This window comes from Triturus cristatus, chromosome 2_1 (genome assembly GCF_964204655.1).
Source record: "Triturus cristatus chromosome 2_1, aTriCri1.1, whole genome shotgun sequence".
Lineage (NCBI taxonomy): Eukaryota > Metazoa > Chordata > Amphibia > Caudata > Salamandridae > Triturus > Triturus cristatus.
In genome coordinates this window covers 791,551,982-791,564,393 of record NC_140581.1, presented here as the reverse complement: position 1 = coordinate 791,564,393, position 12,412 = coordinate 791,551,982, and positions in this window count along the sequence as shown.

The window sequence follows — 12,412 nt, the reverse complement described above, 5'->3', positions numbered from 1 at the left end:
AACGTCAAGATTTCTTAGTCGGCATGGTGGGATAGTTTAGTTGAGTTTGGCTAACAAATATATAAGGCAGTGGCGGCCGTCATGGCTCGCATGTGGCAGAGCGTGCACGGGGAGCATGCGGTAGGGTTGTGGTGTTGTCGCGTGGGGGGGATTGGAATGAAAAAATAAAACTTACCTTGAGGTCAGCGTCTCTGCTCCTGCTGTCCTGCCACTGACTTTGACAGGAACAGGAAGCAGGCAGCCAGGCTCTCTCCCCTAAGTTAATCACAACGCTGGAATGCAGCATTGTAATTGGTCTGAGCGCCATGACACGGTGCTTAGCCAGAGGTTGGAGGGATGGGCATGTTCTCCATGCAGGCTGTAATGAAGCCTGCATGAAAAACGGGGAAAGTGTGCATGACTGGTTTGGGCGGCCCGAGAGGGCAAACCACTCCTCCCCAGCTCCATGACCAGAGCAGCACCGCCCACCCACCACAAAGCAGCAGGACAAGAAGCATAAAATGATAATAACTAAGTTATCATTTTATGTTTCTCACTGCTTAAAAGCAGTGGGGCTGTGCCCCTCCGCCATAGTGGAGGAGCCACCACTGATTAAAAGGTGGTATCTTATTTTACATTTTATTGCTGCTTTATACCATTTTATCCTATCCTTGCATTTCAGTTGAAATACAAAGAACAAATTTGGAGAGATAAGTTGACAATGTATTTTGATGTACTTTGTGTTTTATTTTGTTCAGTGTTAAGGGGAATGCTGTGTGGTGGTGTGATAACAATCACCGCGTGCAGTTTGGAATTCTTATGTTTGAGAGATTCCAAGCTACGTGTGGTGACAGTTGGAGATAAGGGCAGGAGCTGTGCTGACGTCCTTGTATTGCGTCTGTTGGATTGGATTTATTTCAGAAATAAACACTACTTTGCTACAGATGCTCGTACGGGCCTTCATTACATTCAACAATAAGTTCCATTTGCTTTCCTCAAGATGTATTTGCTGCGTTGTTCAGGATATGAAGCAGTCCTGCCTGCTTTTCTCAACCCTGAGCACTCCGGTCTCAGATCCTATTGGCAGTCTCAAACGTCAACCCCAGAGTTTGTGCGTCTTACCTAACAGCTATTAACATTACATAACTTCCCAGAAGTGTTTTTACAGATGTTTGAAAAGAGACTGGAAAAGCAGAGCTCTGCCAAGGTTACAAAGGAGACAAATGTGACATCAGAGTGAAAACGAAGGCTGGACGATATGTCAGGGCTGTTAAGGAAGCACATCTTCTTCCAATAGAGATGTTCCATATTGGAGACATTCAGCCAAAAAACGGTCTGATGCAGTAAACTAGGGCAGGGAACATAATAAGTGCATTAATGTTTACAGAATGCACACAACCAAATGAATTGTTCCTTTGCTTTTGCAGGAGCTGAAGAGCATGTGCTTGCAACAAAAACAATTGCACTACATCATGAGAGAGAATAAACTGAGTAAGGACATTGTGGACTGGTATGTCCAAAGGCTTCCATGAAAAAATAAGATGAAAAAGTCAATGGTGTAAATGAAATGATATCAAAATAAACGGAGGAAGTAAAGATTCCAGTGGTTGTGCCAGATCATATGTGGCGGGCGGCTGGATGTCTTCTGTGACCTTCCATATGATAGCAGCTCCCAAGGCTCCTATCGCCAGATGTGCCAGGCCAGAGAGAACCCCAGCTTGGATTTATGAAGCCATTTAGCACTTGCAAACCCTGTGATTCAATAAATCTTAGGATGTGTGGCCAGTAAATGGCTATTTAGTATGTACTTAACCCATTTTGTGATTACCGACTTGGAAAATGGGTTTAGAAATACATACCAAATCGGAACTTGGAAGGAGTCTATTTACGGCATCCCTTCCAAATTGGGATTCGGAATGCTATGTATCAGTGGTATGAGAATGCAATTTCAGATGCAAACTATTGATAGGTTAATGACTCTTCAAACGAGGTCATAACCCGTTTGCAAAGGGTAAGGGGTTCAGGGGACCACTAGCAACTCTTAAACAAAGATTTGGAAAACAGTACATAGCATAATTTGCAAATTCAGAATAGATTGACAGAAGTTGCTTTGCCATTTGAGACTACTTTTTGTGAAAGGATTGTTAGTACATCTGGCCCTAGGTGCCTTGACCTAAATGATGGAAATTGGTGTGCTGAATAAAATTGCGTCCAGGGTAGGAGTTGGGAACTGGGATTTTCTGTTGGTGAGGTACTTCACCCAGTGATTACAGACTACGCTGAGAGGGAGGGACGGCAAGACAATAGTTGTAAAAAGAAAAACAATGAGAAAAACTGGTGCAACTATACTACTCTATGGGCCAGATGTACAACCATTCAGTTTTGGGAGTCGCAAATTGTGTTGAATTGCGACTCGCAATTTGCGACTTGCAAAAGTGAATGTATAACAGTGTCTCAGACACTGTTAACGATTCCCAATGGGGATGCATATTGCATGCCTCATTAATATTCATGAGGCAAGCGCAATTTGCGACCCCTTGGGAATGGCTAGCACTCCCAGGAATGGTGGCCTGCTGGGGTCAGCAGACCGCCATGGCTGGGACTGCTTTTTAAATAAAGCTGTTTTTTTTTAACGCAGGTGGTTTTCCTTAAAGGAAAACGGGCTGCATTTAAAAAATAAAAACAAAACTTTTCAGTGTCATTGTTTAAGGGAAGGCAGTGGTCCCTGCTCTTAAAAAATATTGACACACCCATTCACAGGGGCAAAAGGGTCCCCTGGGGACCCCTTCCCGTTTGCAAGTGGTTTACCACTTATTTGAAGGAAGTGGTAAACTGCGAGGGTTTTGCGGCTGCAAAAAAATTGTAAATGGCATTGAGTCTCGCTATTAGGAAGGCATGCTGCTTCCAAATAGCGAGAGTCGTAAACGCTATTTTGCAAGTCAATGAATCGTAAAATAGCATTTGTACATGCCATGACCCTTTTTTGCAGCCGCAAAAGGGCCGATCTCCTGTTTGCGAGTGCAAAAAAAGCGTCGTACATCTGGCCCCAAAAGTATTATACAGAAATATAATATTTTTTACCTTCTCAAGAAAAAACATTGGTTAAAAAATCATATTTATTAATTTAGGAGTCTTATAAAGTGCTGCACATTGCCTAGGCTACTTCAGAGCACTAGAGAAAGAAAATACAAAACAAAATGATAAAAATAGCCTATGGAATTTCGAGTCTAGTCGATGCATAGTAAGGCCCTAAATCTCCAGTTCTCAATCATTTTTTGCTGTTGTGCGTTTTTTCAACATTTTACTTAACTGGGGACAGCAAGATTCAACTCTGGGATGAAGGCTAAAAGAATTCCATGATCTTGACCCCTAAACCTCAACAAATCTTCCTCTTGGCTTTAGTCTCTTGAAAAGGCTTTGGTGGATCAGATCAGCTGGGTGAGCCACATATTTCTAGACGTTATGTGATGGTGTGTTAAATTCTAGATGTAGCCAGTGTATTTGCCCGAATATGCTTTGTGCAGAATAACGAGTATTCTACCTACAATACTGCATCCACAATGGCGTTATATTTAGATCGCATAACAGCTTGCTGTTTAGTCTGTACTCACCAGGTGATGAACAAGTTACTTACCTTCGGTAACGATATATCTGTAAGAAACATAAGTTAGTTGAGCGCTAGGTGGCGCACACGAAGATGGCTGCCTCGATGTGAGGCTCCCGGTGCCTGACCCCTCGCATCAGGCTTTTCATCCACTTCCCGCCGTCCTAGCGGCGATCTGAGGGTCCCTGCCTGCAGCGGGACCGGGGATCTACACTCGGTGCCACTTTGGGCTGCCTGCCTGCTCCCGGGCTCGAGTTCTGCCACTCGTGGGCCCGTTGTGGGTGCTGGACCCGGCACGGGGACGGTGCGGACGGCGCCTGTGTGAAGGGGCCACGCCGGACTGGCTCTGCAGCGGGTCGGCGGAGTCCTTGGTGGACCCTGTGAGGGGACGACGACACCTCTTCTTCTTCGCCTTCCTTGTGTGGCCCAGTCGCTTGGACGTTCGGTGAGGCTGGTTGGCGATTCGATCTACAGCGCCTGGACACCGGTGCGCACTCCACGGGGGTAGCCATGGGCAAGGACAGGGGCGCCAAATCAGCGGCCGCGCCCCACCAGACCAAAATCGACCGCTTCACGACCTCCGACCCCCCGGGCACGGGCGGGGAGGCGGCACCGACTCCTGGCACGGACCTTGCCGCCATATTGCAGGCCATCACCGCCTCCCGTACGTCCCTTGAGGGGATGGTCGGGGAGGTGAAAGTGGACGTCACACTACTGCGGCAGGACCTGCGCAATGCCACGGCTCGCATCACCGAGACGGAGTCCCGGATCTCGACGGCGGAGGACGACATTCGGCAGCTCCAAGACCAGGTTCGGGAGCTCACGACTCACTCTAAAGAGGTGCATCGGCAGGCGGAGGATGCCGAAAATCGGGCCCGCCGCAACAACCTCCGCCTGGTGGGATTTCCGGAGGGGGTGGAATCTGGCCGCTCCGACGACTTCCTGGAGAAATGGTTCAAATCTTGGATGCTGTCGGCCAGCTTGTCCGCCTGGTTTGTCATCGAGCGGGCGCATCGGTCGTTGGCCGCCAAGCCTCCTGTGGGGGCCCCCCCGCGCCCCTTCATCTTGCGGATCCTCAACTTTAGGGACAGAGACGCTATTCTGAAGGAGGCGCGGGCGCAGGCTCCCTTGACCTTCAACAACCACAACATCATGGTTTTCCCAGACTACACCCGGGAGGTCCAGGAGCAACGCCGCTCGTACGTGGAGGTAAAGCACAAGATGCGCTCCCTGTGTCTCAGCTACCAGCTTCAATTCCAGGCACGCCTCCGCGTTGTCTTCCAGAGTAAGACCCTGTTTTTTGACACCCCCAGGGCGGCCTGGACTTGGCTCACCGAAGAACGACCGCTACGCCAGGCCGAGCGGGAGTCACCGGCTCGGCGGCCTTCGGATCGGGATGCGGCCGGGCCCCGGCGCCTGGGCCGCAGGAGGCGCACGCGGTCTCGGCGGCCCCGGGGGGGGCTGGCGGCTGGGCCTCGCTCCGCAAGTGCATCGGGGAGAGGACTGCGGGACTCCTCCGCCTCCTCCGGGACGTCCTCCAAGGCGGCTGGGGGCCCCGGGCGACAGTCGGCCCGTCTGTTGGACCCGTCCCTGACCCCCCTTCCCCTGTCAGTGGACCTTTCTGATCTCTCCCGCAGCCCAGCGATCTGACTCTTCTCTGTCCTCTGTTTCGGCAAGGGGTCGGACGGCCTGGTCCCGCTGCTGGGACCTCCACTACGGACCTGGATTCAGCGGCTTCCCACTCAACTGTAGAAATCTAGGACCGGACACTCGCATCCGTACATCTGGAGGGGTCCACCACGCTCTTGACACACGAGCACGTCGCTTGGGGCCTTGTAGTTGCTGTTACAGTTAGGGCGACAGATGCTTCAGTTCTCGAAGTATAGGGTGGGAGATTGGGGGGGGGGGGTTTGGGTTTGTTGGGGTTTTGTTTTGCCGGTTGCTCCTCTTGGGGAGGGTGTTTCCTCTAGTTTGGGTCTGGTTCCTCTTGCTCGTGTCACACCACAGTTCCTTGCGTGCGCTGCTGCAGAGCTTCGCACTGACATTCATATGCGCTCCACTCGCTCCCGCTCCCCGCCTGGCCTCCCTGGCTCCCTTTCGATTGTCCTCTGCTCTCCCCGTGCTGCCTGGGCGATCCTCCTTCACTCCCTGCGCGTCGGCGCGGCCTCGGGTCCTCCCGACGCCACCCCGGGTGCTCGATTCCGCGGCGTACCCCGTCCGTGGGTTCCATGGCTGACCTAGCCCCCGGGGCTCGGCTGCGCATCATATCTTGGAACGTGAACGGCCTGTTGGACAGGCTCAAGCGCACTGCAGTACTTAAGTATGCTTGGGGGCCGACGTGCTCCTTCTTCAGGAGACCCACCTTATCGGGGAAAAATGCCCCTTCCTGGCGCGCTATGGATACGATCGGGTGTGGCATTCAGGGTTTGCCCGTGGCTCCCGTGGGGTGGCGATCCTGCTGCGCCGCTCCTTCCCCTTTGTCCTTACACAGGTGACCCACGACCCTCGGGGCACCGGGATTGCTATCTGCGGCACGCTCGATGGTAGACCGATTAGCTTCCTCTCGCTCTATGCGCCGCCCTCGGGACTGGCGCAGGCTTTGTCCCACGCGGCCTCTCTGCTGGCAATGCTCCCGGGGGGCACTGTAGTGCTTGGGGGGGATTTTAATGCCGTCATGGCCCCTCAGCTGGACTCATCGGGACCGATTTCGGACTCTCGCCACCGTCCACCGACAGGGCGGCCTACCGTCCCATTTCGCTTATTAACACGGACGTGAAGCTCTATGCGGCGATCCTGGCCCAAAGGCTTAGGCCCTTGCTGTCGACCTTGGTCCACCCGGACCAATATGGCTTCATGCCCGCTCGGGGCACCCGCCACTGTCTTCGCCGTCTCCATGTGGCCCTGGCCCACCGCCATCGGCTGTCCCCGTACCTCGCTCTCCTCCTCGCTGATTTCGAGAAGGCATTTGACTCAGTGGGGTGGGCCTACCTATTTGAGGTCCTGACTTGCATGGGTTTTGGCCCCCGGTTCGTGGGGATGGTGCGAGTCCTCTATGCCCATCCCCGAGCCAGGGTCTTGGTCAAAGGAGTGCTATCGAGGCTATTTCGGATCGGCCGGGGGACGCGGCAGGGATGCCCACTGTCGCCCCTTCTCTTTGCCCTTGTGATGGAACCCCTGGCCGCCCTGATTAGATCTGATCCCGTCCTTCGGGGCTGGGAGTGGCCTGGCCTGGAGGCCGACAAAATCGCACTCTACGCGGACGACGTCCTGCTGTACCTGAGTGACCCGGCGCACTCCGGACCCCGTGCCCTCTCCATCCTGAGCCGTTTCGGCCGGGCGTCTGGTCTATCCCTCAACTCGCGGAAATCGGTGCTGGTCCCGCTGCACCACTCCAGGGAGTGTTTTGACTAGCAGGAGACCATCCCTCTCCGCCGGCTATCGTTTCAGTACCTGGGTATCTGGGTCTCCCTCCTCCCGGAGCTGAGCTGGGCACTCAATGTCACCCCCCTAGTGAAAAAAGCCAAGGCGGACTTGGTGCGTTGGCACCAGTTGCCCCTCAATCCGCTAGGGAGGGTGGCTCTCTATAAAATGATGATTCTTCCCCGGTTTCTCTATGTGCTGCAAAACACCCCCCTCTCCTTTCCGCGTCCTTGGTTCCGCGAGTTGGACGCGATGGTGACGAGATTCCTCTGGGGCAGTGGGAGGCACCGGCTGGCTTTACCGACGTGCCGCATACCCACCTTCGATGGGGGCCTGGGCATGTCTGACCTCTACCTTTATTATCTTGCCACTCGCCTGTTGGTCGTACATGACTGGTTTGGGGGGGGGTTGGTCTGACCCAGCCTATAGGGTGGAACTCGGTGATTTGGGCTTCTCCGGTATCCAGGATCGCCTGTACGGCGCGTCCGTCCCCGCCTCTTGCCCGGATATCACCAGGGCCGTGTTCTTGTCCTGGCGAGCGGCGCTCCGTCATACCCGCTGGACGGGGAGGCTGACCCGGGTCACGCCCCTGTGGCACGGGACATGGCTGCGTGAGGTCGCGGCGCTGGAAGGGTTTCGATCGTGGGACTCAATTGGCATTTCCCAGCTGGGGGACGTCTGGCGGGACGGGCGAATGTGTTCCTTTTCAGAGCTGCAGGCGCGCTTCTCCCTCCACTCCTCCCAATTCTTTAGATACCTCCAGCTGCGCCATGCTATACGCACCCACACCCCGCTGGACATCCGGCTGCCGGACCACAGCCCCCCGGAGGCTCACGTTATGCTGGGCAACTTGGGGAGGGGGGGCGTTTCTAGGATTTACCGCTCCCTCGTCAACTGCACCCCTACGTCCCTTGAGGGCCTTAAGGAGCGCTGGGAGGGCTGGGTGGGTCCCCTGGACGAGGCCGACTGGCGGGACGCCCTTATGGACCCCCGCTTGGTGACGGCCTCAGCTCGGCTACGACTTGTCCAAATTTATTACTTGCACACTGCTTATCTCACGCCGGCCCACCTTCATGGCGCGGGCCTCTCCGGGGATGCGGCTTGCCCCCGCTGTGGCTCCGAGCCGGCTGATTTTCTTCATATGGTGTGGTCCTGCCCGGAGCTGGAGGGGTTCTGGAGGGGCATTGAGTCCGAGCTTACGGAGGTCCTGGGGTGGGAGGTGCCGCATGAACCTAGACATTCCCTATTGGGCATCACGGATGGGTTGGATGGCACGCGCCCAGAACAACTGTTCCTCATGACGGCCTTGATGGTGGCTAAACGGGACATTGCAGCGGCATGGAAGCAGCCACAGCCGCCAACCATAGCTAAATGGGGCGCCGGGGTGGACTGGTGTGCGGCGCAGGAGCGGACTCTCTATCAGGCACGTGGCTGTCCCAAGAAATATCGGAAGGTGTGGGGGAAATGGCTGGGCAGTATACCTTAGCGGGGTGGGTTGGGGGGGGGGGAAGGTTTTGGGAGAGGGTGGAAATGTGATGTGTGGTGGGGACTTGGAGGGCCAGACGTTTCTTTTTGTTGTACTGCTAAAAACAATAAAAACTTGTTTATCAAAAAAGAAACATAAGTTAGTTATAGATTCCTTACCTTAGAACCACCCCCAGGTGTCAGACTGGATCCGGAAAGTTTTTCGTCAGCAGTACCCCTCCGCTTTCGTCGTCGGCATCGTGGTCGCCGGGATGACGTCGCGGTAGCTACATAGATGCCGCCCTCACGCACTGATGTCAGTTCTGTACACGACTTTCCATGCCAGAAGCACAGAGCCATGCAAGACACTGACCACTGGTGCACAAAACTAGGGCCCTGAAAGGAAGTCCTTAACCCTAGAAGTCAGTTCGCAGAACAGGGAGGATGGGTGGGAAGGTAAGGAATCTATAACTAACCTATGTTTCTTAAAGAAGGTAAGTAACTTGTTCATGTGTAAGAAACAGTTAGTTAGAGATTCCTTACCTTAGAATAGATACCCCAGCAATCCCAACCTCGGAGGTGGGTCTGTGAACCAAATTCACACCAGAAAGTCCTAGAGAACAGAACAGCCAAAGAAGCCGTCTCTCCGTACGTGGCTGCCCAGGCAGTAGTGTTTGGTAAACGTGTGCAGCGATGCCCAAGTAGCTGCCTGACAGATGTCATTAAGGGGGACTTCCCGTCCCAAAGCAGTGGTAGGTGCTGCCCCCCCAGGCAAGTCGGACCTAAGTGCCAGGGCTGGTTAGCCATCCCAGTTCGGCCCTGCGTGCAACTTTCAATTGGGAACAGCTAGAGATTTGGAGGTTTGGCTCTCTGAGCTAAGAATGTAATCTTTTAGTGAAGGTGTATTTTAAATTGGGTGATTGAAAATGCCACTTTTAGAAAGTGAGAAAAATATGTGGTAAGAATGCACTCCTTCCCTTGTTTGATTTTTCATTATACAAAAGTTTTATAAAGTGGGCATTTTCTTGTTAATGTTTTACAAGAAGGTTATGCCGTTCCTCTTTAACAAAAAGTACAGAGTCGGGGTAGATAAGAATCCCACGAACCCCAAGAGCTGGGGTCAGTGTAGGGAATCCATAGATTGGATATTAATGCCCTCACACACCCTTGCAGGTGTCATGCTTCATCATCTGGGCTGCTCCTCGTCGGGTCGGCAGTGCAATACCCGACGGGCTCCCTATAATACGGGCTCTTTACCGGAGATCTTTATATCCGAATGCCGTATGGTGAAGTGCGGGTAAGGGGGCAATATAGTGTAGATGAAGTGCGGTGAGTTTAAAATAGGGTTGGGAGTACCGAGGTAAACAAGGCCCTCTTCGTCCCTCCCTATTGGTTACAACTCCATATTCTTGTTTAACCATCCTGTGCCTCTGCCTGTTTGTGGAATCAACATCTGGTTTAGACTGACAGGGGCCTGTTATTGCATTCCCTCTAGACAGTCACACAAAGGGAAATGAGGTGTGCCCTGCATATCCTGATGGCCCATCACCAGGCTGATGGTCCTGCCTGAGATATAGAGTAGTGGGAGGAGCTGTCCGCTGCACCTGATTAGGGCTGTACCTGTCCTTTCACAATGCTGTCTCCACCTCCCTTGAGTGTGTCTGGGAGCCAAGACCAAGAAGGACAAAAATGTGTGCACTACAAAGACAATCCTTTGAAGAATGCCTACTTCAAAGGCCAAAAGGAGTATAAGTATTGGACCTAAAACACCCAGACTTTTAGAACACTTATGGATCAAGGAGAAGAGCTGTGAGGAGGAGTACTTCCCCTTTGCTGTGTGTTGCTTTGCTGGGTTGGCCTGCAGTTGCTGCTTCTGCTTTGGAGAGGAAGCGGACTAAATTTTGCTCTGTATCCTGCTTGTGAAGTTTTTCCAAGGGTTTGTGTGTGCTTGCCTCCTGCTGGAAGTCTCAGTGTCATCAAAGACTTCACCGGCAGCATCCCTGAACTCCATTGCTGGGAGTTCTGACATGCCTTGTGGTGCCAACTCCAGTTCTGGGCCTGTGGAGGTAGTACCTGCTGAAAAGATCTGCTTGAAACCATCAAAATCGACTCTTCGCCTTTCCAGTGCCTGTTTTTTCGAAGCAGCAGTGCTGTGCAGAAGAAATTTCCAGTCACCGGTGCTGTGCGGCTGATGAAATCGATGCAGCACCTGTCAGCGGCCGAAAAAACCATGGCAGCCCAAGGTCGGGGCACCCTGTCCCCGATGTCCAAGACTCCCACACTGGCTCTGCAGCAGGCCCGGCTGCGTGGCTGACAGAATCAACGCATCGTGGGTCAGCGGCAGAAGAAATCGATAAAGCACCTGTTTGCCGCAGCGACCTCCAGTGGGTCTGGATTTCCATTCAGAGCACCTGTGCACCAAGTTTTTCTGCCGCAACACCTGCAGACCAGAACCGTCTTGGTTTTCGATGCATTGCTTCCCCCCTACAGTCCGGATTCAATACAACACTTCTCACACGTGCAGCAGAACTTGAGGCATCGCCTCTTCATGGACTCATGATCGATGCATTGCTGTGGTTTCTGACGCTTCACTCCTCTGCTGCAGTTTGCCTTGTGGATTTTGACGCATTTGAGGTACTTTGTGTAAAATCACCGCATCCATAGAGTTCTATTCACAGAATTGCTTGCAACTTTTAAAAAATCATATTTTAAGTTGTGTATTTTGGATTTTTGTAGTTTTGGTCTTGTTTGGTTTAGCTAAAGCCCCTTTATTTTTCTAACCTGGAGTGGTGTCCATTTGTAGTGTGTTAAGTGTCTTACTGTGTGTGTTATGGCCAAATACTTTACACATTGCCTCTGAGATAGGCCTGACTGCTCCGTCCAAGCTACTAAAGGGCTGAGCAGGGGTTATATTGGGTGTGTAATCCCCTCATCCTGACTAGAAGGAAGAGCCCCTACTTGGACGGATTGTACATCACTGCCAACTAGAGAACCCCATTTCTAACAGTGCCTAGCTAAACTAATTTAATCCATGCAAAGAGTAATGCTTATTCCAAGAAAAGGTACTAAAAATCGTTTATTCTGAGATGGAAAAGTGAATTCCTTAGAATTTCATGCGGCTGAATATTTATGAATTTGGAAAGCGGGGTGTGGGGAGTCCACCGCTCTGTAATTAGCAAATGCTTCCTTATGCGGGGCAGCCTGGGTGTGTATACTCTTATCTCAGGCCACCCAGCAGCCTCGTGCATGCCTCTGTATATTTTAGGCGTCTGGGTACTTGGTTTGTTCAGCCGGGCTTCCATTACAAAGGGTGAAGTGGCCAGTCCTGCTGACGCTACCTTCTTTCGGATGTTAATGAGATGTTCCCATGAATGCCTTCGATGGAGGTCTCCTCTCCTTCGAGTTATCTGCAGCACGCGGCGGCCGCGCAGAGGCAGCTACAGATAAGCCCTCTGTTTCCCTGGACTCTTTTCAGATACACAGATGTGGCCTGCATCTGGGGCTGTGGACACTTGGGTACACACAAAAATGCCTCCTCTCTTAGCTTCTGCGGAGAGTGCATTTGATTACAAGCAGCTGTGGTGGCCAGCTAAACACAAGGAGGAGCAGCAGGTGTGTGCTGTGTGCTGTGCCGTGTCCGTGCTAGGTGGCGCCAGACCCTCCCCCCCCCCCCCACTTCCGCTTTGGGGACCGGAAAGGTCATCAATATTGGTAACCTAGTAACAGCGGTTTTATCAACTAATGCAATATCATGTACGCCATCAACCATGCCTTCAAAAGGACTCCCCCAAACAAGAGCGCCTCACTGCCATGACATGAGTATGAAGCGCTATTTAAACCACGGAATACAACACAGTACTCGTCTTATTCACACATTTTATTCTCTGAATTAGTCATTAAGTAATAGGAGAAACGGCATTAAACGTCAATGTAATTTTATTTAGA